The following is a 24,153-nucleotide window of genomic DNA, read 5'->3' on the forward strand; positions in this document are numbered from 1 at the left end:
AGGAAACAAGGCTCCTCGCAGAGAAAGTGCTGCGCGCTTTCCAAGGCGCAGTTATATTCCAGGTGCTTCTGGGTTTTTGGTTTTTGTTGTTGTTTTTTTAAGTAGTTTTTGGTTTTTTCAATCCAGAGGAAGAGAAATGAAACGGAATGTATAGAATTTTTAAAAATAAAACACGAATGAAGAGGAAGTGGGTCCCTCTCATAGGTTTCTGATTAAGCCAACAGTTAAATTTTAGTCAGCAGGGAACACAAAGACAAGGAGGAAGCACAGGGCACACTACGCTAATGAGTCGCATCTTTCCTCACTACCACAGAGCGGCTGGGTTTGCTCAGGGCCCTGATCCCACCGGCTAAGTGCAGATGAGACCAGTCTCAACCCATACCCAGAAAGGAGCCCACACCTTCTGAATGGCCATGACTTTAACCCTGGGCCTCCACACACATGCGCGATGTGCACATGGTGTGCGTGCACACACACACACACACACACACACACATACACACGCAAAACACAGAACTGCGCATGCAGGTGTACTGCACAAACCACAGGTATATTGAGTTTATTGAGATGTTACTCTCTTCTACTGAGCTTTGAACCTAGGGCCTTCCATATAAAATCAAGCCTTCTATCACTGAAATAATGTATCCCCAGTAACCAAACAAGCCCGGAACTTGAGTGTCTTGCCTCAGCTCCCACGTAACTGGACCACAGGTCCAAGCAAGTTCTTCCAGTGGCCAGGCCCAATGATGATGTGAAGTTATAGGAGGTTACCAGAACTTTCCCTAAAAGGATGAAGGAAGACTCCAGGGTCACTGAGGCTAGTGTTAAGGCACTGCAGGCACGTCTGGTGGTGATAGAAGGATTATGGGATGGAGGTCACTTCTTTATCCTGATGTCTGATTCTCACCCAACCCTTATACCCAAATATGACAGTGAACAGTTGCCACTGATTAGAACTCTCTCCATCTCTCAACACAGCCCACTGGACACTAGAAGGGGCATGGAGCGATGGCTCAACAGTTAAGAGAGTTGGCTCTTAACAGGATCAGGGCTCCATTCCCAACACCAACATAGCAGTTCACAACTGTCTCTAACTCCAGTTCCAGGAGATCCAACACCATCTTCTGACATCCTTTGACACCAGGCACATACATTGGTATAAATATGTATATACAGGCAAAACACCCATACACATAAAATAACTTTTTAATAATAAATTTAAAAAGAGGCCTAAAGGCCCAATAATGAATAGATCCCAGGATTAGAATGTTCTAGAATTCCAAGAACCTTTGGATGCAGTGGGAAGAACATCACTTCTGGAGTTGGAAGTGTCTTAGAACCTGAATCGCTCAGCAGAGCACGCTACCATGGGCAGACTCTTCCCCACTCTCCCCTACACTGGATGCAGTTCCCTTTAAAAACAGAAGTCAGGGGATCCTCATCTTTTGTGTGGCCCCAAAATATTCCTGGTCTCAGTGACAGGCTATCCCATTCACCTGAGCCAGGTACATACCCTGAGCACTGAACCATCCCATCACTAGGAAGAATCAAGCAAAACAAAACAACAACAACAATAACAACAAAAAACCTAAACTGCACACAGCTCAGCTTGTACAACTCACATGGTGGATTCGCACCAGCACGTGAATGCACACCGAGGAGAAGAATACGCAACTGAATGGCAGGTGGGGAGCACCTCGTCCCTGCAGGTGCACAGGGCAGCGGTCCCAGCCTGTTTCATCAAAAGGGGCTTCATGCAGCACATGATGCTGCACTCACTCCGTGCTGGCTTACTGTGGAGTGCCTGTGGGTTCAGCTGCAACGGAGGCTCACGAGGGCCCCCCCCCCGTAGGGACCATAGACCCTTAAGAAGGGAGGCAGGACACTGCGACATCTGAAAAGTCAAGAAGAGGAGCCTGTGTTCTCACAAAATCACCTGACAATTGGGGTAGGAGAAGGCACAGACTTCAGAAAACCCCAACTGAAAGGAGGCAGAAGAAAGGCCACCCCTTGATCTCCTAGGCCTTTAGGACACAACATCCGGATGTGGCAGCCACCGTCCCGAATGTCTCCTAAGGCTGGACTTCAGACTGTCCATCACTACTGTCCCCATAAATACTGGCTATGTCTGAAAGGGTGCTGAATTTCAGAAGCCCAAATGGAAAAGGCCAGGTCTGGGGTGGGACCGCTGGAAAATCAGCCAGTTGGCTAGACTGAGAAGGGCCGTGGGAACCACACTGCAGGGACTCACTGTGGTCCAGGAAACGCACCAGGAAACGCATAGCCCGGTGAAGGCAACTGGACCAGTCCTTAGAGAGGGCACAGGTCAATGAGCGCAGATAGGGAATGGCAAGCCAAGCCGACAAATACAGTAACTAGCTGCAGATTTCGAATAAATTACCACTTCAGACTAGGAAGAAGACCACGGGCTAGCTGCCCAACTTCTGCCATACATGATCCCCAAACTCCAAATCCATAGCAATTCCTGAAAATACAGTGGCTACTCTTTTAGACCTACTACACACCAAGGACCTTAAAAATGCCTCGTCAAAGCCTTAAAATGATCCTACTGAAGAAACTGTCCTTGTCCCCGGTTTACACATGAGGAAACTGCATTTGAGAGGCACATTCAAAGATGTCTTAATTGGAGCTGGGGAGATGGCTGTCAGTAAAATGCTTGCCTTGCAAGGGATGGAAAGACTAAGAAAGAACGGAAAGGAAAAGGGAGGGAGAGGGGAAAGGGGGAGGGGAAAGGGGGAAGGGGAGGGGGACAGGAAGATGGGGGAAGGAGGAGAAGGAAGAAGGAAGAGAAATGGTGAGGGGAGGGGGAAAAAAGGGAAGGGGAGCGATGGGGAAGAGAAGGGGAGGGGAGGGATGGAAATCTAGGTATGGTGAAGTGTATTCATAATCCCAGTTTTTAGGGCACAAAGAGAAATGGATCCTTGGGACCCACTGGGTCCCAGCCTAGTCTACTTAGCAAGTTCCAAGAGAGTAAGAGATCCTGAATTAAACAAACAAACAAACAACCCAACCAACAAATAAAAACAGGAGCAGTGGCGCACTCCTATAATCCCAGCTCTCAGGAGGCAGGTGGATCTTTGTGAGTTCGAGGCCAGCCTGGTCTACAAAGCAAGACACCCTACACAAAGAAACCCTGTCTCAAAAAAATCAAAAAAAAGAAAAGAAAAGAACAGAACAGATGTAGAGTATGCCTGAGGAATGACACTTGCTGTTGTCCTCTCTCTCTCTCTCTCTCTCTCTCTCTCTCTCTCTCTCTCTCTCTCTCTCTCTCTCTCTCTCTCTCACACACACACACACACACACACACACACACACACACAAAATACATAGACAGAAATGTAACAGAAGTAAGTTTAAAAGCCACACAGCACAGCGTGTGTGTTGAGGTCACAGGACAACTTTTGGGGCTCAGTTTGCTCCTTCCACGCAGATCATCACAGGCAGTAGCCAACGCTTTTGCCCATGAAGCTGTCTCTCTGTGCTTTGAGACAGACAGGGTCTCTCACTGGGACAGGCTTGCCGATTAGGCTCTCTGGCTGGCCAGTGAGCCCCATGGATCCCTGGTCTGCACCTGCCAGCACTGAAGTTACAAGCACATGCCACCATGCCAAGGTTTACCATGGGCTCTGGGATTTAACTCGGATCCTCCTTCATGATTGTACAGCAAGGGCCTTACCAACGGAGCCATCTCCCCAGCCCAAAGGAGCAGTATTATTATTATTATTATTGTTATTATTATTATTTCACAATTGCATACAGCATTGTGTGGTGTAGGCTGTACCTATCGCTCCACAAAGTTCGAACAAATTTCCAGCAGGCAATATGGAAGCTGAAGGCAGCAGGTCTTCACCTGTGACCTTCACCTGTGACCTTCACATTAAATGGGACCACAAGCCTTGTTCTGTCTTGCTAGATGCTGAGGCTGGGCTGCGGGTCTTTCAGAGGGCCTGAACCCCACCAATGGGTGTGTCTGCCGGGCATCTGAAAGCTTTACAGTAAATGGTGACTCATCTATAGAAGCCACTGTGTAATACCACTATGTAATAAGCTGAAATTTGTTCCATCCACATGAAAGAGAAGCAAGTACAGGGCTGTGCCCTTGAGTCAAACTGAGACCCCCGTGTACCACCGCACACTCATCTGCATCCAGCCAAAAACCCAAACTGCACTTATCTGATTCCTGGGGACTTGGGGGAGGGGGGTGGGCTTCTGAGGAAAGCTCGAATTCATAAAGGCGCAAGTGTGGTCAGCTCTCTCCATGCTCAGTCTCTTTCTGTGTTAAGTTTAATAAAACCTTATGGGTCTGTGTCGATCATGTGCATGTGTGTGTGTGTGTGTGTGTGTGTGTGTGTGTGTGTGTGTGTGTGTGTCCCACCACGTCAGACACTCCGCTAAATACACAGATCAGATCGTAGTAACTTCCTGAATGTCTGGGCAGCTCCTCACAGTACACTTCCTCATTTGACCCAGTAAGTTCCCATTTAACAGCTCCCTCTCACAAAAAGGAAAACTGAGGCAAAGGAAAATTAGGAAGTCACCCAAGATCACACAGCTAATTAAGAACTAGCACTCATATCAACCCCTATGACACTCTGATGCTAGGACTGTCTCTGCCACTCAGTGCAAGGAAACCGGTGAGGGTGGGGGACAGACGGGCTCAGACTTCAAGGTGTCCAGGGCCCAGTAAGGACATGGACAGTAAGGACAGTATTGCGGGAGTGCTCATGAGGTGTACGCATGGACTCTGGTTGAGGCATATTATTGGGCGTCTTCCTAAAAGAAGACCATGGTAACCTGGTAGAGGGGATCATACCAGAAACGGTTAGAAATGCCGGGGTACGCGCCCCAAGTTCATGAATGCGTGGAGTGGAGTCTCACAGTGTCCTCTTATCTAGTAAGAGGTTCTTGGCAGATGGCATTAGTATGTAACTCATGTCGAACTCATTCTTAATGTCGTCGCTCATGCGTAGGTATGTGGTGTGCAAGAGTGTATGTGTGAGTGCTTCAAATGTATGTGGACACGCATGTGCACGGATGCATGTGTTTACGTAAGCCAGGGGGGTGACATCAGATGTCTTTTGTCAATCTCCACTTTACTCACTGAGGCAGGGTACCAAATAGGAGCGGGGCATCCTTGCACAGGGGCCATGCAAATCTCTGAATCATTCCAATTTTATCATATGAGCTGCTGAAGTGAGTCACAGCTGCTGCACTACACACACACACAGATACAGACACAGACACACACACACACACACACACACACAGCGGGAGGGGGTGCAATTCTGCACCTCACTTTCAGATCCTGCAGTCCTTGGCACACTTTGGCGTACAGAAAACAGACACACACACACCCGCCCCAATTTCCCTGCCCAGGCCTTGATTTCAAATCTCCAGAACTATGAAAGACCTGAGACAAGTTCCTGACAGACGTCCAGGTGAGCTGAGAAGCTGGGAATCCACCCTACAGGCTGCTGGCCAGCTCTTGCGCAGCAGAAAGGGGTAGATTGCAGTTTTATGTGTGTGCAATTTTTAAAAGAATTTGTTTACTTTTATTATGTGCATTGATGTTTTGCCTGCTGGTATGTCTGTGTGAAAGTGTTGGATCTTGGAGTTACAGACAGTTGTAAGCTGCCATGTGGGTGCTGGGAATTGAACCCTGATCCTCTGAAAGAGCAGAGCCATTTCTCCAGCCCCTTTACGTGTGTTTTACAATTGGAGCATCCTTCAAATCTGCCTGGTCCCCTCCTGTAATTGCCTTTGCCTGCTCACAGTCTACTTACTGCCACATCCACGCTTATGGCTTCGAGCACTGAATGGAACATCTGTTCGCAGCCAGTGGGGTTCACTTCAGCAGGGGACCGGGGGGACAGCCTTCTCACCAGACGGACTCTCCCACCAACAACACAGGCTGCTCAAACCCCACAAGTCCAAAGTAAGTTCAGCTCAGCATCCTCGCACAACTCATTGCTTTCGGGCTTCTGATCTTTGTTGGTTGTGCCACGGAACATCTGTCACCTCATCAAAAGCTGGGGAGGCCACCCTACACTCTAAACACACACACACACACACACACACACACACACACACACACACACACACACACACACACACACACACACACCAGGAAACTTATCTCTGCAGCGAGCTCCAATCTTGCTTTCTGTCCATGATGCACACATTCTTGTTCTCTCTTTCCCAGGGCTGCTATTGTCACCCATCTGAGGTTTCCTTCCTTCCTTCCTTCCTTCCTTCCTTCCTTCCTTCCTTCCTTCCTTCCTTTCTTCCTTCCTTCCTTCCTTCCTCCCCTTACACCACCATCAAGTTCAGGCACATTCAGAAATGCAGCTTTCAGAGGCATAACATCCAGAGATGCCACCCCATCCTGAGAACCTCTGGGGATTCACAGTGTTTGGGCAAGAGCCCCCCTCATGCCTTAGTCCTCCCTGCTCAGGACACTTCCACCAAGCTGATCCTAGCTTCTCCCTGCTCCCCAACCTGATGCAACCTCACTGGCCCACCTAAGCATCCACCTTAGGACTGACACTTCCCCAACTGGGATATTGCTACTTAGAACTTTTGTCATCAGTCAAGAATGTAGAGCTGAGCTGGATGTGGTGGCACACGCCTGTGATTCCCAGCACTCAGGGAGGCAGAGGCAGGCAGATCTCTGTGAGTTCGAAGCCAGCCTGGTCTACAAAGTGAGTCCAGGGCAGCCAAGGTTACCCAGAGAAACCCTGTCTGGAAAAAAACAAACACAAATAAAAGAATGAAGAACCTGCGCAGCAGCAAGTGTCTCACAACTGCCTGTGATTCCAGCTCCAAGGCATCTGACACTCTCTTTGAGGGCACCTCACAAGTGGCATTCATACAAACACGCACAACGGCATCCATGGCTATATAGTGGATTCAATGCCAGCCTAGGTTCCATAAGACTCTGTCTCAGATTAAAATGCTTCAGCCTTGATGCCACAGACAGGAACACTGAAGGTATTTACGACCTAACACCTAACTCCAAGAACAGAGCCATCCCTTGAGCTGAACTGTTCCTCAGCCTTAGACTCAAGTTAGGCGTCGCCACTCTTAACAACTGTGCTCAGAGCTTTGAGCGTCATCTTCCTAGAAGCCCTGCCGAACGCCATCCTCAGCACCACATCCCAGAAGGGAGAGGCAGGCTCTGGGGGCCACGCAAAGTAACTCAGAGTCTTCCTTCCTGGAAAAAGGCAAGACTCAAGGACTACCCAAGCAGTGCCCCTGCAGAGGTTTGGATGAGAACAGCCCCTGCCCTCCCTCTCCCCACCCCTCCCAGCCCCCCCACCTCTGGCTCATATATTTGAATGCGTGAGTCAATGTTGGTGGAATTATTTGGGAAGGATGTGGAGGTGTGGTCTTGTGGAGAGGGTGTGTCCCCTGAGGGGTGGGCTTTGAGCTCTCAAAAGCCCATACCATTCCCGGTTAGATTCACACACACACACACACACACACACACTGCCTTGTGCCCAAGAATCAGAGGTAAGCCCTCAGCTACTGACTGCTTCAGCGCCGTGACCACCTGCCCGCTGCCATGCCTTACCCCTTGATGGTCATGGTCTCTAACCCTTGGGGACTCTGTGCCATAAAAATCCTTTCATAAGCTGCCTTGGTCATGATGCCCGTCACTGCAACAAAAACATCACAAGGACAACTAGGAACATGGGATATGGCTTCCTCCGCCCTCAGACACAAGGCCCCAGGACACGGCGCTCATCCATGTGGAGTTTTGGTGAAGACAGGGCTTGAATCACTTCCCCATGGGACTCCCCGAGCTCCTCACTTATGCCTTCATCTGAGAAAACAAGGATTGGCCCTGCTTTAGAGGAGATCTCAAGAAGAGCTAAAACAGGGAACACACGGCAATGCCCCTAGGAAAGGAACCCAAGACGCCCCACAGGCCAGGTGAAGGCTCTACCACTGGGCCAACAGAACGTCCCTATCTCCTGTCTGCAGGGCACAGACTTTGTTTAACCTGCACCTACTGGAGCCCTCTCAAGGGTATTTGCAGTGGTTCTGCACACTGCCCTCTTTAGGGGTGTGCCTATCCCCCCTCGCTGTTGCCACACAGAAATGACTCTGTTGGGACCCCTGACACTTGGAGACACGGGGGTGGGGGGGGCGACGCCGAAATGAGAACACAAGGGCTTACTGTGTCCTGCCAAACTGACAACAGCCCTCAGACCTCCTTTGTGGGTATCACCGTTGCCTCTTCTGGGATGGAGATATGTGATTTGCCCCAAACCACAGGGCAACACAGTGACTCAAATCCAGCCCTGGGTGGATGCCTGGTGCCCAACGTTTCCTTTCACTGTCAGGATTTTCCCCCACCTTTCTGCTAAAAACCTCAATATGGGCCAGCGAGATGGCGCAGTGGGTAAAGGCGCTTGCTGCCAAGCCTGACCACCTGAGTTCCATCTCTGGAATTGACGTGGTGGGCAGACAGAAGTTGTCCTCTGACTGCTATATAATGCTGTGGCATTTACTCACTACACACACACACACACACACGCTCGCGCATGGGAAATAATAAATATAATTTAAAGTGTTTTAAATAAAATTATTAAATTGAACAAACTGCAATATGTAACAATCACAGTTTCATTGGAGAGGGCAATAATTAAATGATTTTTAACTTAAAACTTCATTGTAAAGAATTTGAGAAACCAAGCACTAGGCAGACAGATTAGCCAGACCCAAAGTCTATAATTCAATGAACGCTGATTTTAAAACTTGATGGGGTCAGCAGGCTCTCACTTTTCCGGATTCTCATCAGTGCCTAGTAAAACACCGGGCACGACACGCCCGTCCAGGGTAAGTCCTCTCTGTGTTTAGAGGTGGGTGGCTGCCGTTCTCCCACACCAGCTACCCTAGCATTCCCTGATACCACACATCTAGACTACTTCTGTGTTTGATTCCACACTGAGGACAAACTCGGGATTGTCTCTGGGGGCTTACCTTCCCCCAAAAGAAAAGAAGGGTACAAGGGGTACAAATGCTGCTGTGGTTTTTGTGTCTAAGGTCATGATACTCTCCTGAAAAGCCAAGCCAGGTACTGTAGGCCACACCTTTATTCTCAGCAGTCCAGGCGCCTACGCATGCAGATCTCCGGGAGTTCAAGACCAACCTGGCCTAGATATGGATTTCCAGGACAGCCAAGGTTACACATGGAGACTCTATCTTGATGATGATGATGGTGATGATGGTGGTGATGGTGATGGTGATGATGATGATAACGTTGACCCGAGCCTGGCATAGTGGCCCACGCCTATAATCCTAGCACTTGGGGAGATAGAAGCAGGCGGGTCTCTGTGAGTTTGAGGCCAGCCTGGTCTACAAAGCGAGTCCAGGACAGCCAGGGCTACACAGAGAAACCCTGACTTAGAAAAACAAAACACCGAAATAAATAAATAAATAAATAAATAAATAAATAAAATTGACCCAATTACAGGCACTATTTCAAACCCAGTGAACACTACTGAGTTGATTGGGTTTTTAATCTTTTGTAGTTAGCGATTTCAGCTTACATCTCTTCTGCACATCTGCTTATTATCTGATGAAGTTGTTGTTGTTATTATTATTATTATTATAACTTCATATGAAATTATCCTTTCCCCGGGCTGACTGTGTCAACACTACAGCCTCTGCACCTACCTTCGCTGTCTACATCAGTCTGTGTGGGATTCTTACGTGTGCCTTACCCACGGGTTAGCACAATCGTTTCCTCGTCCTTCCTTCCCCTTCTACATGATCTTACTTATTTGAATTTATTTTCGGAACACGGCCTCATGTAGCTTAGGCTAGCCTTGGCCTTGAACTCCTGATCCCTCCTGAGGGCTGCAATGGCAGGTGTGCCTGCACACCTAGTTTTGAGTTTATCATTTTTAAGAAAATGTATTCCTTTACACTTAGCGATGTTTATCTATTTGATTTATCTTCAATATGGCCTCGCTATATAAGCCTGGCCTGGAACTCAATGTGCAGTCCAGGCTAGTCTCAAACTCAGAGATCCGCCCGCCTCTGCCTCCCAGGTGCTAGGGTCAAAGGCGTGTGCCATCAGGCCTGGTATTAAGGATTTTTATGGGATTTTCAAACACAAGTGTCCTTTACACCAAGGACAAATATTCTCTTGAGTTTAAGAGTTTTTAAATGAACCTCTCAATACATCTAGAATTAGGCTTCATGATGGAAGGCGCCACAGACTGTTTTCTCTAAACTGTCATCTGCTTTTCCCCAGGAGTTCTTTCCTTTAAAATCATCTCTTTCCTTATCATTTGTCTCCAAATCTGTCAACTACAAATGTCCTCCTTTTCCTTTTGGGTGTTAGCGTAGTCACTGCCCATTGGTCTGCCTTGTCCTAATACGGTAGCTCTAACTAACACCTCCTGCTCACCTGTCCAGCAGCTTCAAGCACCCTACTGCTTTCACAAGACCCTCTCTCTGGGTTTGCTGACCCCAATGGTCTCCGGGCCTCTTTACTGCAGATTTTCAAGCTTGGTAACTGCTCTCCCTGGCGGCTCACTGTCTGGTCATGCGATCGAAGCATCAACTTCAGATCCTTTGACTATATGCACAAGCAGCCACAGCTTGTCATCTTCTTTGCAAAGAAATGGTCTCATTGGTAAGCAGCCGTGTTTTCCTCTTCCTTGCCTATACCAATACCTCTGGTTGGTTTTTTTTGTTTTGTTTTTTGTTGTTTTTTTTTTTTTTTTTTCTGTTTTCTTCCTATATTGTCATGACAAGCCTCTGTTAGACTTTGTTAAACACGAGTTGAGATAAGAGGCTTTGGGCTTAGTTCCCGTTTCCCTCCTAGAAGCAACCTCTCTGGACGGTGTGGGACCAGCTCTTGCAGACCGTCCTCACTTGGAGCATGAGATTCCCTGACATGCCTATTTTCATTTTATGATACTTAATATTGCGTGTCAGTGTTTTTCCTGCATCTATGCAGACAAAAATCCATCCATTCACCAAACTTTTGGTGAGTCTCAGTTACATATCTGGTTCTGTGGCAAAAGCTAGGTCTTTCCATTTCTATACTTTCTGTCTTCGAACACTAGTCTGCTGGTCTTGATTTGGACCTATCTTCCTGAGATAAGGCTTGTTTAGTAACTTCTCAAGATTTTATTTTTTATTTATTAATTTTTTTGCTTTGTTGTTTGGTTTCGAGATCGAGCCTGGCTGGCCTTGAGCTTCCTAGTCGTCTGGAGGTGTCCGGCATGCTAGACAAATTCTCTACCAACTGAGCTACATGGCCAGCCTTACTTTTCACTCAGGAGAGAGGGTGTGCACAAGATAGGACCTCACGTAGCCCAGGCTGGCCCAGAACTGATCCCTCCGTCTCCACCACCATGTGCTTTCACATCACACCTAGCTTCAAGACGTTTAAACTTGATCTTAACCAAAAGGCTGAGAAGCTAGAGGCTTGTCTTGGTTGGCTGATTTTTTTTTTTTTTCCTTTTAAGACCTTTATAGGTAGCCGGGTGCATGTCTGTAATCTCAGCACTAGGGGAGGAAAAAGCAGGCTGATCTCTGTGAGTTCGAGGCCAACCTGGTCTACAGAGTGAGTTCCACAATAGCCAGGGCTACACAGAGAAACCCTATCTCAGAAGGGGGAAAAAAAAAAAAAAGAACTTGTTAGGTGACTTCAAAACTCACATAGGAAAACTACTGAGATACGAACTTCAAATGTCACCTCCTCTGTGAAGGCCTCCAAACTTCCACCTTTCTGAAGTAGACAGCAAGGACTTTAAAATAAACAAATGACCAGGTACCTGTCTCCCCCTCAAGGCTCCTTGGGGCCCTGAGGAGAGGCCCACAAGTGGCTGGTAATTGCTCAAAAACATTTCGGGATAAAAAACATTTCGTCCATTTTGTCCGTTCACAGATGATTGTTGAGGCTATGTTTTGTACTGGGTCCTTTGCTTGGCAAGGTCTCATGTAGCCCAGGACGGTCTTGAACAAATTACTGAGGCTGAGGTGGCCCTTCTTCTCCTGAACCTGTGCCCCTGCCTCCTGGGTTCTGCGATTGTATTCTCATGCTATGTTCCCTGGTCCAGGCTGTGTCTGTACATGAAACTTGTCTGTAATTTCCTTCTGACCTAGGACTAAGCTTAAACAGAGGAACTGAGCAGCGGTGTGGGCAAACGTCCCACCAAGGGAAGGTACTTGCAATCTCTAGATAGGAAATTTGTTGCACAGTGGTTTTTTTAGGAAAAGGGACAACATAGGATAAAGTAATGAATGGTCCCACTAAGTGTCCTAAGCCAGCACAGGTGACTCCTCAGCAACACAGAGGTAAAGACATCATTGATTAAAAATGGCACCACAGCCCAGTGGAGTAGGGCTCTTAACCCACTGGTTATCAACTCTTCACTGAGCAGCCTCTCCCCAGAGGTGGCCTATTGTTCCTGTCCACACAGAGAGAAGCTGAGGTCTAGCTGATAATTTACCCAAGAGTCATAGGACCAGCAAGAGGGTGGACTAGCACTCAAACAAACACCCTTCAACCACATCCCTGACAGAGGGTAGCAGGGGCCTCGGTTGGTCCCAGGTCAGGACCTGGATATCGAGCATCGTGGAGAACAGGAAGTCACACAAGGCCTCTTAGTCGAACCAAAACTTAGAGAAGGAAATAGGACACAGAACAAAGCAGGAGGCTCCCCCTATGTCAACGCCAGAGCAGCAGCGTCTCCAGCCAGGATCCCAGCCGGAAAGAATCGCAGTCTCCGCTTCCTCAGACTAGACCGCTGGGGCTGAGGGCAGGGCTGAACTACAGGAAGTAACTGTGGGGATTGTCCACACCCAAGATGTCATAGGCTAGGTCTGGGTCTGGGTAGGTAGGCCTCTCAGATCCTCAGACCCTAGGGCAGATCAGCATCTAGGCAAGCAGGCTGATCACCTCCATGGCCATCTCACACACACTTAGAACTTGGCCTCAATGCATGGGAAATCTTGGCCTGGGATTTCCTTACCAGCTAAAGAACCGGGCTGCACCAGTCGGCTGCTGCAGACACTGTAAAGCACATCTGAGTGAAGGGTTCTGTGATCAACAGACAGGAAGCGCGTATACGAGCCTGTGCGTGCGTGCGTGTGTGCATGCGTGCATGTGTGTGCGCCTGTGTGCGCGTGTGTGGACGTGTGTGTGCGTGCGTGTGCGTGTGCGCGTGTATGTGTGTGTTCATCCTATAACTTGCTTCCTTCCCTCACTGCTACCGTTCTGTGCGCCGATCTTGGCCCTGGTGTCAATCCTCTTTAATGTGATTTTCTGTTTGTTCGGCTGATTGATTTTTGCCATCTGAATCGGGATTCCATGTAGCCCAGACTGGCCTCAAACTGGCTACACTGGCTCTGCGGCCAAGGATGAGTTTTAAACTCCTGATCCATTTGCATCCATGCCCCGAGTGCCGGGATTACAGGCACGCGTTACCCACGGGATCATGTGAAGAAATATAATTTAGGAGTGGGAATTGGCTGCTGGCTGTGCAGGCATGAGGATCACAATTCAAGATCCCCAGCACCACATCGAAATGCCTTGTGGGCACGGCAGCCTGCTGGTAATCCCAGTGCTCAGGAAGGCAGAATCAACGGGTTCCCCTGAACGAGCCAAGCAGCTACACTAGGCAGGTCCGTGAGATCTGGGCTCATTGAGAGGCCTTGACTCTCAGCATATAAAATGGAGAACAATTGAGAAAGATACCCAATGTCTACCTTTGGCCTCCACATGCAGCCATTTACCTTCACACTTATGGGAACGCCCCTATACACACGTGCTACACACGCACACACACACACACACACACACACACACATCTTCATTAACCAAATGCAGTTCACACTTACAACTATCCAAAACAAAACAAGCCAAAACACGCCCAATATCTGCCCTCATGTGTGCAACGCACACCACTGTCCTCCATTCCTTACTGCACCACACGTACAAGCCACTAGGTTGAATTACTGACCCTCTAATGGTGCAGGGATCCAGCTTTTATTTGCCTCTTCTCTTATGAGCGGATTTACATCGCTGTCTTTCCCTTTCCATTATTACAACAACATCCCCTGAAGACTGCACGAGCAGGATTTTCCTCCAGGGCAAGGCACCTAAGACTGGAGCGGTTAGACGCCGGACCGTGGGCTGTTATAACCGGGATAGATAGCATGGCTACCTTCCCACACAATGATACCCATTTGCTCTCACTGGCAACGTGCGAAATGACTTTTTACCAAATCAGTGTGTTATCGAATGTCTCCATCTTTTCTGATCTGCTAGGTTACAGATGCCCTCCTGTCGGAGCTCTCGCACACTGTCTCCCGTGCCAGCTTGCACATCGCTGAGTCCTGGAGACACTTTTACACTGCTTCCCCTGCAGACGTGTATGTTCACACCTACATCTAGCTTTCAGGAAGATTGGTGACCCTTTTATTTATTTCCCAGAGCTCTTTGTAACCCCTTCTGGCAAACTTGAATTATTCTTCATATTATCGTCTTTTGTTTTCATCTGAGTTATTGTTTCCGGGGTTTTGTTTTTGTTTTCCCATGCAGTGCTCATTTTCATGAGAAAAAAAAAATCTAGTGATTGCTTATTCTATGGCTTATATCCAGTATCAAATTTAGGAAGGTATTTCTAAAATGATAAGATATTTTTCTGATTTTTTTTTTTCTGAGACAGGATTTCTCTGTGTAACCCTGGCTGTCCTGGAACTCACTCTGTAGACCAGGCTGGCCTCAAACTCAGAGATCCTTCTGTCTCTACTTCCTGTGGCATGTACCACCACGGCCCCACTGGTCTTTTGCTTGGTTTGGTTTGGTTTTTTTGTGGGTTTGATGTTGTTGTTGTTGTTGTTGTTGTTGTTGTTGTTGTTGTTGTATGGTGGTGGTGGTGGTGGTGGTGGTGGTGGTGTTTTGTTCTGTTTTTTAAGACAAGGTCTTGTGTAGCTCAGGCTGGCCCAGAAGTTGCTATGTAGCCAAGAATGCTCTAGGAAGTTGAGATTCTGTCTCCATTCTCCCAGTGCTGTGATCTCCTAGGCTTGAGCCACGACACCCGGCGGCGTTTGCAGTGCTAGGGATCAAAGCCAGGGTTTCAATCACGAGAGTCAAGCCCTCTACCAACGAAGCTGCCTTCCCAGTCCTCTCATGTGACACTAACGGGCCACCTCCTGTTTGCTGCCTCAAACTAAGCAAAACTTTGGCTACTGGTCTGACAAAAATCTACCTTCCCTTTTCAGGAAGCCCCTAATTATGCCCATAAGAGTTTTTATTGGAAACAGATGTTGAATTTATTTTAATCAACTATTTCCGTATCTTTATTTTTTTCTCCTCAGATCCTGTAACAGGACCAATGCCCATTGCTAGAACCCTAAAACTACCCTATCCTCACATTCCCAGTCAGATGCCCACGTGACCATGCAGCTCCCTCCCTGGGCAGCCCCACTCTGTCCGCTCATTGCACTGTCAGGATCTTGCATCCCGGCCTGCAAATGGGAAGTCACCGGATAGCGGAGTGCGCACACTCTTCCGTCATACAACACTGCCCTCCCCGCCTTCAGACAAAGAATGCAAGTGTTCCTCTCCATTCCGGGACAATTCAGATGGCATCAACATCGCCTGCCCCTTCAATGTTCATCTGGGTCTGGAAGTGTTTTTAAGGGATGGCTCTTTCTTGCGCTACGTCTCTCCACATCTTCCACAGTAATTGGTCTGTTTACACTGTGTTCTATTTTGGTATCGTTTTTAAAATTAAAGGACACATACTTTCATAATTCATAAATGATTTCTAAACACAGCAAAAGATTCCTCCAGACTCACCGGGAGAAGCAAATTATAGCCTCCACCCGAGTCCTTACTAGGACAGCACCAAATCAGCTGGCTCCTGAGTCCTGCACCCTTGCTCCTCCTCCCACTCGAGGGATTCACATGCAAAGAGGAGGAAAGATTCACAACAAACCCAAAACACCATCCAGAGAGCCACAGAGCCCAGCATCGTCATCCTGACTCTGCCAGTTTTCATGTCAACCCTACACAAGCTAGAGTCGGTTTTGAAAAAGAGAACCTTCATTGAGAAAACGTGTCCGTTCCCCCCCCCCACCAGAATGGCCTGAGGGCAAACCTGGGCTGCATTTTCTTGATTGATGACTGACATGGAAAGGCCTGGCTCACTGTGGGCAGTGTCATCCCTAGGCTGGTGGTCCTGGGTGCTGGAAAAAGCAAGCCATGAGGAGCAAGCCAACAGGGAGCAGTTCCTCCATGGTTCTATATCAAGTCCCGATTCCTGGTTCCTGCCTTGAGTTCCTGCCCTGATTGTCCTCCAAGATGGACTGCCATCAAAACAAACAAACCTGCCCCAGGCATCAAGAAACGACTGCACAGAGCCAGGCACTTCTCCCCTGTTATCAGCTGCCCAAACCCATCCAGTTCCAGGGACATCCTTCCAGTTGCTTCTAGGCCCCTTCATTTCTCTTTTAAATAGTTTAAAGTGTGTGTGTGTGTGTGTGTGTGTGTGTGTGTGTGTAAGAGAGAAAGAGACTTAGACTGTAAGCAACACACATGTTACAGTGTATAATATACAATGTATAAGGAGGTCAGAGGACAACTTTTGGGGAGTCAGCTCTCTTCTTTCTCTGTAGCTTCTGGTGATCAAATTCAGGTATAAAGGCTTGTGTGGCGACAGCATTTATCTGATGAGCCATCTCCTTTCCCCACTCCCCACTTCTCTAACACCAGCCACGTTCCCTTCACCCCCTTTCTAAATAGATAAACATGTCCAGACATACGGGACAGGGGGACCTCCGAGTGCTCGCTCACTATGCACCTTCCAGAAGTGAGGTGCTTGCTACGTCTGGAGCCTCTTAACATAACACAACGTAAGGCCCTGTCCACGAGAACAGCAAACACCAGGGAAGAAGCACGCGCAACACAGAGCGCTGCAGAAGCATCGCGAAGGCGAAGTGCCCACAGTCGTCCGGGGAATGCTATGCCAAGGCTCTCCTGCTGTTCCAGCAGGAGGAACAGCCAGGAGTGAAGGCTGCAACTGCCCGGCTACAGAAGGTAGGGTTCCAGAGAAGCCTGTTACCTATGGGCTCTGCAAGCCAAAGCAAGAGGTACAGACACCACACACAGAGCAGGCAAAGGGATCCGCTGTGGGCTCCTGTACAGGAAGGAACAAGTGGTAATTTGGTCACACTCCCTACACTCTGTGATGCCAGGCTTGTGTTCAAAGAAATGACTAGCTGTGCCAAGAACTTGGGTGAGCTAGGGGTGCGTAAAACCACAGCCCTGGGCTGTTGCCACAAGTGAACTGCAACACACACACACACACACACACACACACACACACACACACACACACACACACTCCAAGCTCTAATGACAGGCTGCCAACAGGAATCACAGATAGTTTTGTACTAACCAATCAAAACCACACTTGTCACCCATCCTTTTAACCTCACGGCCATCTGTGCTGGCCCCACACTTCTCCATATTAAATGCCCTAGACAGCTCCGTCAAAGGCAGATTGTGGCTGGAGAGCTGGCTCAGCCCACAAAGTGGTTATGCAGGCACAAGGACCTGACTTCAATTCTCCAAAAGCCCATATTTAAAAAAGTGTGGGGCCACAGCACTCACTGACAACCTCAGCAATGGGAAAGCCCAGACAGGAAGATTCCTCGAGCTCACTGGTCAGCCCGTTCTGGATGAACTGGTGAGCTCCAGATTCAGGGTGAGATCATGTCTCAAAAACTAAGGTGGAGAGTGGATGAAGACGATACGCAGTATTGCCTGACCTCTGACCTCCACATAGGTGCACGGGCACACACCCAGAGGAAAGCTCTGAGTACACTATTGTGGATGGGGCCCCAGGCTCTGTATTTCTTTCTGAGCCCTTCCTTGTCATGCTTCTCCTGGGTGACAAAGTTCTATATAATTCTGTGACTGCGATGGGCTCATAGGCTATGAGCTGAGAGGAAACTGGAGACGATGGGGTATACAGGGTTGGGAGAAGAGTGTGGAGAGAGCCTATCATGGAGGACACAAACGAATTCCACGTAGTCTGTGTTTACTGCAAGGCCAGTCACTAACAGACAGGACAGCCTGGAGCCATCAGTGAAGGGGACCCACCCCCTGGATTTCACAACTGCTACCTAACTACTTTCACAGAACCATTCAAGCAGCCCTAAGCCAGATCTTTCAAGAGCTGATGCCCACTGGATTAAGTCATAAAGCCTTCAAGTGTCATACCATTGGCCTTGATAAGTAAGAAAAACAAACCCTGAACAGCCATCTACCTGCCTTTCCTCCCAGCTGTGCTCATTGAGGTTCAGATATTAAGTTCATATTCAAAGGAAAACATACTTAACTAGTGAGAATGACACATTGGGATTGGGTCATTCCATAGGGATCTACCTGAGGCATCCAAGGAGATGACCTGCCACAGTCTCCTGTAGCTTATTAAATGATGATGGTGGTGGTGGTGGTGGTGCTGCTGCTGCTGCTGTTGCTGCTGCTGCTAAGTGGGTATGTGCACAAGAGTGCAGCACACATGGAGACCAGAAGAGGGCATCAGATCCCCTAGAGATGCAATGACAGGCAGATGTGAGCTGCCTGGGCTGATGCTGGGAACCTAGCTTGGGTCATATGCAAGTATAGCATGGGCTCTTAACCACTGGCTGTCTCTCCAGCACCATTCTTCCAGTAGCTTTCCTCCTGTGTTATCTTTGCAAGTTTTTGGAAGACGAAAAAGGCTTCTCCTCCGTATTCCCTCAAGTTGCTTGCTTAAACACTGCGGCTACAGTCTTCATCAGATGGCCTGTGTTTCATACCTACAGCCATGGCGGTAGGTCTACAGCGGTAACCAAGTTTCAAGACAGACCAGACTCCACAGTCATAGGACCCACAAAATAAAGCTACGCATGCTGTCAGATCAACACACGTTGAGGGGTTGATGCACGCAGAATTGCAGCAGCCTCCCTGAACGCGAGTGGTTAGAAGGAAAGGGGGTGTCACCCATGCTCACTCATATAGCAATCAGATGTTCAGTCCCCCAATGCCTGACACGCACGCAGCAGGATGGAGAACCTCCCACACCCGTGACCAAAAGTTCTGCAGTGCATAACAAATGATGGTTCCTCAACGGACAGCAGGCCATTGGCTCTGAATGGGCACAAGGCTGAGGGCATGCTCTGCTAGGCACGCCTGCAGTGGGGCTGACTAAGCAATACCAAAGGGAGCATTAACATATCCTCTGCGAGTCAGGCTAAGTCGCTCACTCCAAATCACCCAGTTCACTTTAAAGCATTTTAAAGCAGAGGCCAGAATTCAGGCCCCTGCAACTCACCAACCAAGTCGTTATTTCAACTAAATCACTGGAAACCTTCACCTCACTTTGGAGCTCCTTATGAAATTAGAACTAAAACATGACACTTCAGTGCCTGGGAATGTGGCTCAGCCAGTAGAGAGTTTGCCTGGCATGCATAAGGCTATAGGTTCAATCCCCGGCACCATATAAAGTTGAGCTCAGTAGTGCTTGCGTGTGGAGGCAGAAGGATCCGAGTTCTTCCTTGACCATACAGAGAGCTTGAGGCTGGCCAGGGTTACATACTGTCTCAACAACAGCAAGAAGAAAATAACATTTCTTTGCTCCCCCAAACTGCTTCATCCAACTTGTACCTTCCTCCTTCTGCAAGAAGCACAGTTTAACCCACGTGAAAGCAGGTCCCCAGTCTAGGATGCAGAAAATGGATCAAGTAGGCCCATCAAAGGCACAAAATGGATCATATGTCCCCTTCAGGACTCAGCTTATAAGTGAGTGCAATGGCCTCTAAGATCCTGCCCACAATGCAACACAACCAGTAGACGCTTTGCTCTGTAGCCGGAAAGAAAAGCTCCCCAACCGTAGCCCCTGCCTCGTCCTGCACTGCACAGGGAGGATGGGCCTGGCCAGAACACAGATAAGAAGCTGCAGCCACTGACGCCCACAATCGCCTGCGTGGACAGCCTGGGTTTCGCCGGCCCACACAGGAGGAACACTGGCTCCCAGCTGTCCCTCGAACGCCTGCCAGGAAGAAATCTACATCAAAGTTTTCTTTGCTTTGCAGGATTCTTTTCCCTTTAATGACTTTTTTTTTTAATGCTATAAATCACAAGATGAGTTCATTACAGATAATCAAAAAACATTTTTAATAACTTCTTTACATCGTAAAACAAGTGGATATTTGTTTCAGAGAAGTCAAGGACTCATTAAAAGAGCATCCCACTTGTAAACAAATCTAAACCTATTCTATTACTTAAGTCGAATTCCAGTTGAGCATCCAAGTCACGTGAGGGTTGGAATTGACCTTGTAGGCTGTACTAGTTAAGTCCTGGGCCGTGTCATGAAGGGCTACAGTGACCTGGTCGAGTCTCTCACGGGGACAGAAGAAGGCCTATCTCCATGCCCCTGCCAGCTGGCCATCCATCTCCACCCCAATCCTTCCCACTTTTCAGCTCTTTTCCTGGTAGCATGCTCCATCAACAATGGTTCTCCATATGCCTGAGGGTGCGTTTTATATAAAAAGGCTTTTAAAATTATTATTACTATTATTATTGTTGGGGCGCTACATATGCCACAGCACCCGTGTGGAAGGCAAGGAACAATTTTCTGTATCTTTTCTCCCCCTGCACCCTGTTGAGTAACGGTCTTCCTTGTTTCTGTTGCTGGGGTTCCTATTCCAGGCTAGCTGGCCCCAACTGGCCTGCATCTGCCTCCCATCTCTCCACTAGGAACACTAGGGACACTGGGCCTACATAGGTTTGCCACCACATCTAGCCTTTGCATGCAGGTTCTGGGGACCAAGCTCCTGCTGTTGTCAGGCTTGTAGGACAAACACTTTAACCCCCTGAGAAATTTCTCCAACCCCATGAGCAAGCTTTTCTGAGCCTAACTTAGGTTCCATTCCAGCCTCAGTCTCTCGCATGCTCTCTGACCCCAAGAAAATTCTTTCTTTTTAAAAATATTTTATTATTATACAATGTGTCTCATGTACAACTGCATGGCAGAAGAGGGCATCAGATCTCACTATAGATGGTTGTGAGCCATAATGTGGGTGCTGGGAATTGAACTCAGGACCTCTGGCAGAGGAGTCAGTGCTCTTAACCTCTGAGCCATCTCTCCAGCCCTCCCAAGAAAATTCTTAGCCTCACTGAACTCAAAACATCCAAGATGAGAACAGTATTTGCTCCAAATACTTGTTTTGAGTCTCTCTGTGTAGCTAGGCTAGTCTCAATTTTGTCATCCTCCAGCCTCAGAGCTAAGCAAAATCTAGGATTATATGTGTACACCACTATGCCAGGCTTCTTATGAAATCTGAATGAGAAAATATGTAGATAGAGCCCAGCCATGGGCTCAATAAACAGCAAATATGATTATCGAGTAGTCGCATGGAGTAGCAGTCTTCCAGTGTTCTCCACCCTTGCTCCTACTCAGAAATGATCCTTGGGGCTGCAGAGATGGCTCAGCAGTTAAGAGCCCTGGCTGCTCTTGCACAGGACCCAGATTCAGTTCCCAGCACCCAGACGGTGGCTCACAGCCATCGATTCCTCCAGTTCCATGAGAGCTGACACCCGCTTCTGACCTCTGAGAACACTGTAGGGACACTGAATACATGCAGTGTGCATACACACATGTAAACACTTACGTGTGTGTATATTAATAAGTAACCCTTTAAAAACAGTGGGAAGACTTTATGTCCTGACCCAGCATACAGCACATACACAATACACATGCACGTATACAGAAGCAAAGGAGCCCTGTCTGTGGACAATGCTGAGCCATGTAAATCTGGCCTACTCCATGGTTTGTCTCTACTATGTTTGTTGGATTTTGTTGGGGTTTTTTTTTTTCCTGTTCCAGTTCATTTCTTTTAATTACTGATTTTGATCGCTAGCCTGATTATACCACCTACTGGTATAGTCTGGATGATTACAGATCATGGTTTGAGAAGCCTTGGTTTATATTAAATCAACTGTTTTCTACAGCTTCCAATTTCCAAACTTAGCTTCACCTTCTAGACCAGAAAAAGGGGGCGGAGGGGGGGAAGCCTCAGCGAGTACCGGTACTTATAGCCAAGCCCCGGTGACCTGAGAGCCATCCCCGGGATACGGAAGGGGAGACCTGAGCCCTGTGAGCTTTCTTCCGGTCTACACACGCACATGCCGGCAAACATTTATACATGCTTTGACACATACAAAATAAATCAATGTAAAAACACTAACAGCAACAACAAACACAAACACCAGTCCCTTTTCCACACACCAGGCCTGAATGTGAAGCATTCTCTTTCCGGCAGCTGCATGTGACATGGCTTTCCAGTCCTCCCCCCCCTCCCCCCCCGTTTTATAATCACTGTGTGTGGACGTGTAGAGGTGACTGGCAAGTGCAACACAGACATGCATCCGTGCACGCGTGAAGTTCAAGGTGTAGCTTTCTGGCGTCAGTTCTCACTGTCTACTTTGTTTTGAGCCAGGAGCTCTTGTTTTTCTGGCCTTGCCACGTAGTCCAGGGTTGGCTGGTCCATGAGCTTTGAGGAAATTCCCCTGCCTCTGCTTCCCGTCTTAGTCCAGGAGGGCTGGGACTATGGGTGCACAGGATGGCAAGCACCTTTTCATGTTTCATGGGATTCGAACGCAGGTCCGCAAGCTTGCACTGAAAGCCCACTTACCCGGTGAGCCATCTCCCCATCCGCCCCCCTTTCCTTCTGACCTATCCCTCTCTCCTGAATGCCCTGCTTCTTCCAAAGCCTTCTCTTTCACAGCTGGCACCCAGGAGGGCCATGCTCACTGCTTGTCATGTTCCTCTGGTGACTTCTATGCCAGCAGCCAGACCTGAGCACCACCCTGACGGTTCTGACCGTTTCCAGAAAACCTCATCTGGATTCTTCTGGCTCATCCCTGGCTCCTCTCCCAAATTTGGATGTTTGCTTTAAAAACAAAACAAACAAACAAACAAAAAAAAACTATCTCCTTTGTCCTTGTACAATCAATTAAATTAGAAGCCCTCAGACTCATCAAACAAGAAAAGTGAAAGTGGGGACCAGTTTCATTATGCAAATATAAGTCAGAATCTGCAACCAGATCGTGCCCCCCTCTTACTCATCTCTGAAGCAGCCCTGCCTGCTGACTCTGGTCCACATCAAGAGGGCCTCCTCGCTCAGCCACATCTGCCTCCCTTCAGAGTAAAAGCCACCAGCCCTGCAACAAGGAATCTCACACCTGGGCTGCAAACCCGGGCCCTTCGGAGCTGAGATCTCCCAGCAGCACCTTGCATGGGCAGGAAGCGATAGACATCAAATACGGCCACAGTTTCCCATATCCTATCTGCGTTTGTGGTTATCAAAAATGCATTCATGGTAATACAAAAAAAATTAAATGTGTACGCACGTACCTTGTATCATTACTCGGATGGGTAACATTTTGTAATTTGGGTTTAAAAAAAAAAAAGTTTCCAAAGCAATGAAAAAAAAATCTACTCTGTCATCAAAACCTTAGCAGGCTCATCTGGCTCGCTTCTTGCTGCAGAACCCATCGGACCCATTTAAAAGGGACAAGCCCACGGGCATAGCCTCACGGGACGAGCCCACGGGCATAGCCTCAGCTGCCACCCAGCGCTTGGTGTGTATACAATCTGTGTCCCTACGTGATGAGTCTAAAGTCCGTTTTAAACTTTAATTTAAGAAAGGCCCCCGTGCAGTAGAGAATAGCCACTGTCCTTGCTTTCTCGGAGTCAGCCAGTTCCTAAGAATCTTCAAGCCCCTCGCGCACCTGTTGTTAACGCAGTTTGCGGCTATCAGAAGCCATGATGAGACCATTGTCTGCCCACGATTCCCCAGCTGATGGGTAGTTCTGGCTCCAGCATTTCCCAGAGGCATTCTCCGTATCCAGCCCCTCCCACCCACGTGGACACGTTTCTCCAGACTGTTATATATCAAGAAGTAGAAAAACCAAGACACACAGTATGTGAACACACCACTCCATAAAGCTGCATCACCTTCCCCCAGCAGCTCGGGTTGCCATGGCGACCTATGTCTCCAGCCTCCTCAGGAAGAGGGGTCTTCTCCCCTACCTCTCAGTACTTT

General features: G+C 48.3%; 1 long non-coding RNA gene and 1 other non-coding gene across 4 annotated transcripts in view; both read right to left on the reverse strand.

Moving 5' to 3' along the window:
* The window catches only part of LOC127195442 (uncharacterized), a 167,807-nt gene that overhangs the window by 114,426 nt on the left and 29,228 nt on the right, over positions 1-24,153 (reverse strand). The window lies entirely within an intron of this gene.
* On the reverse strand, positions 5,119-5,221 carry LOC127196025 (U6 spliceosomal RNA). The gene has a single exon (XR_007831428.1). It is a non-coding gene; the product is annotated as a U6 spliceosomal RNA (small nuclear RNA).

This window comes from Acomys russatus, chromosome 11 (genome assembly GCF_903995435.1).
Source record: "Acomys russatus chromosome 11, mAcoRus1.1, whole genome shotgun sequence".
NCBI classification, from domain to species: Eukaryota; Metazoa; Chordata; class Mammalia; order Rodentia; family Muridae; genus Acomys; species Acomys russatus.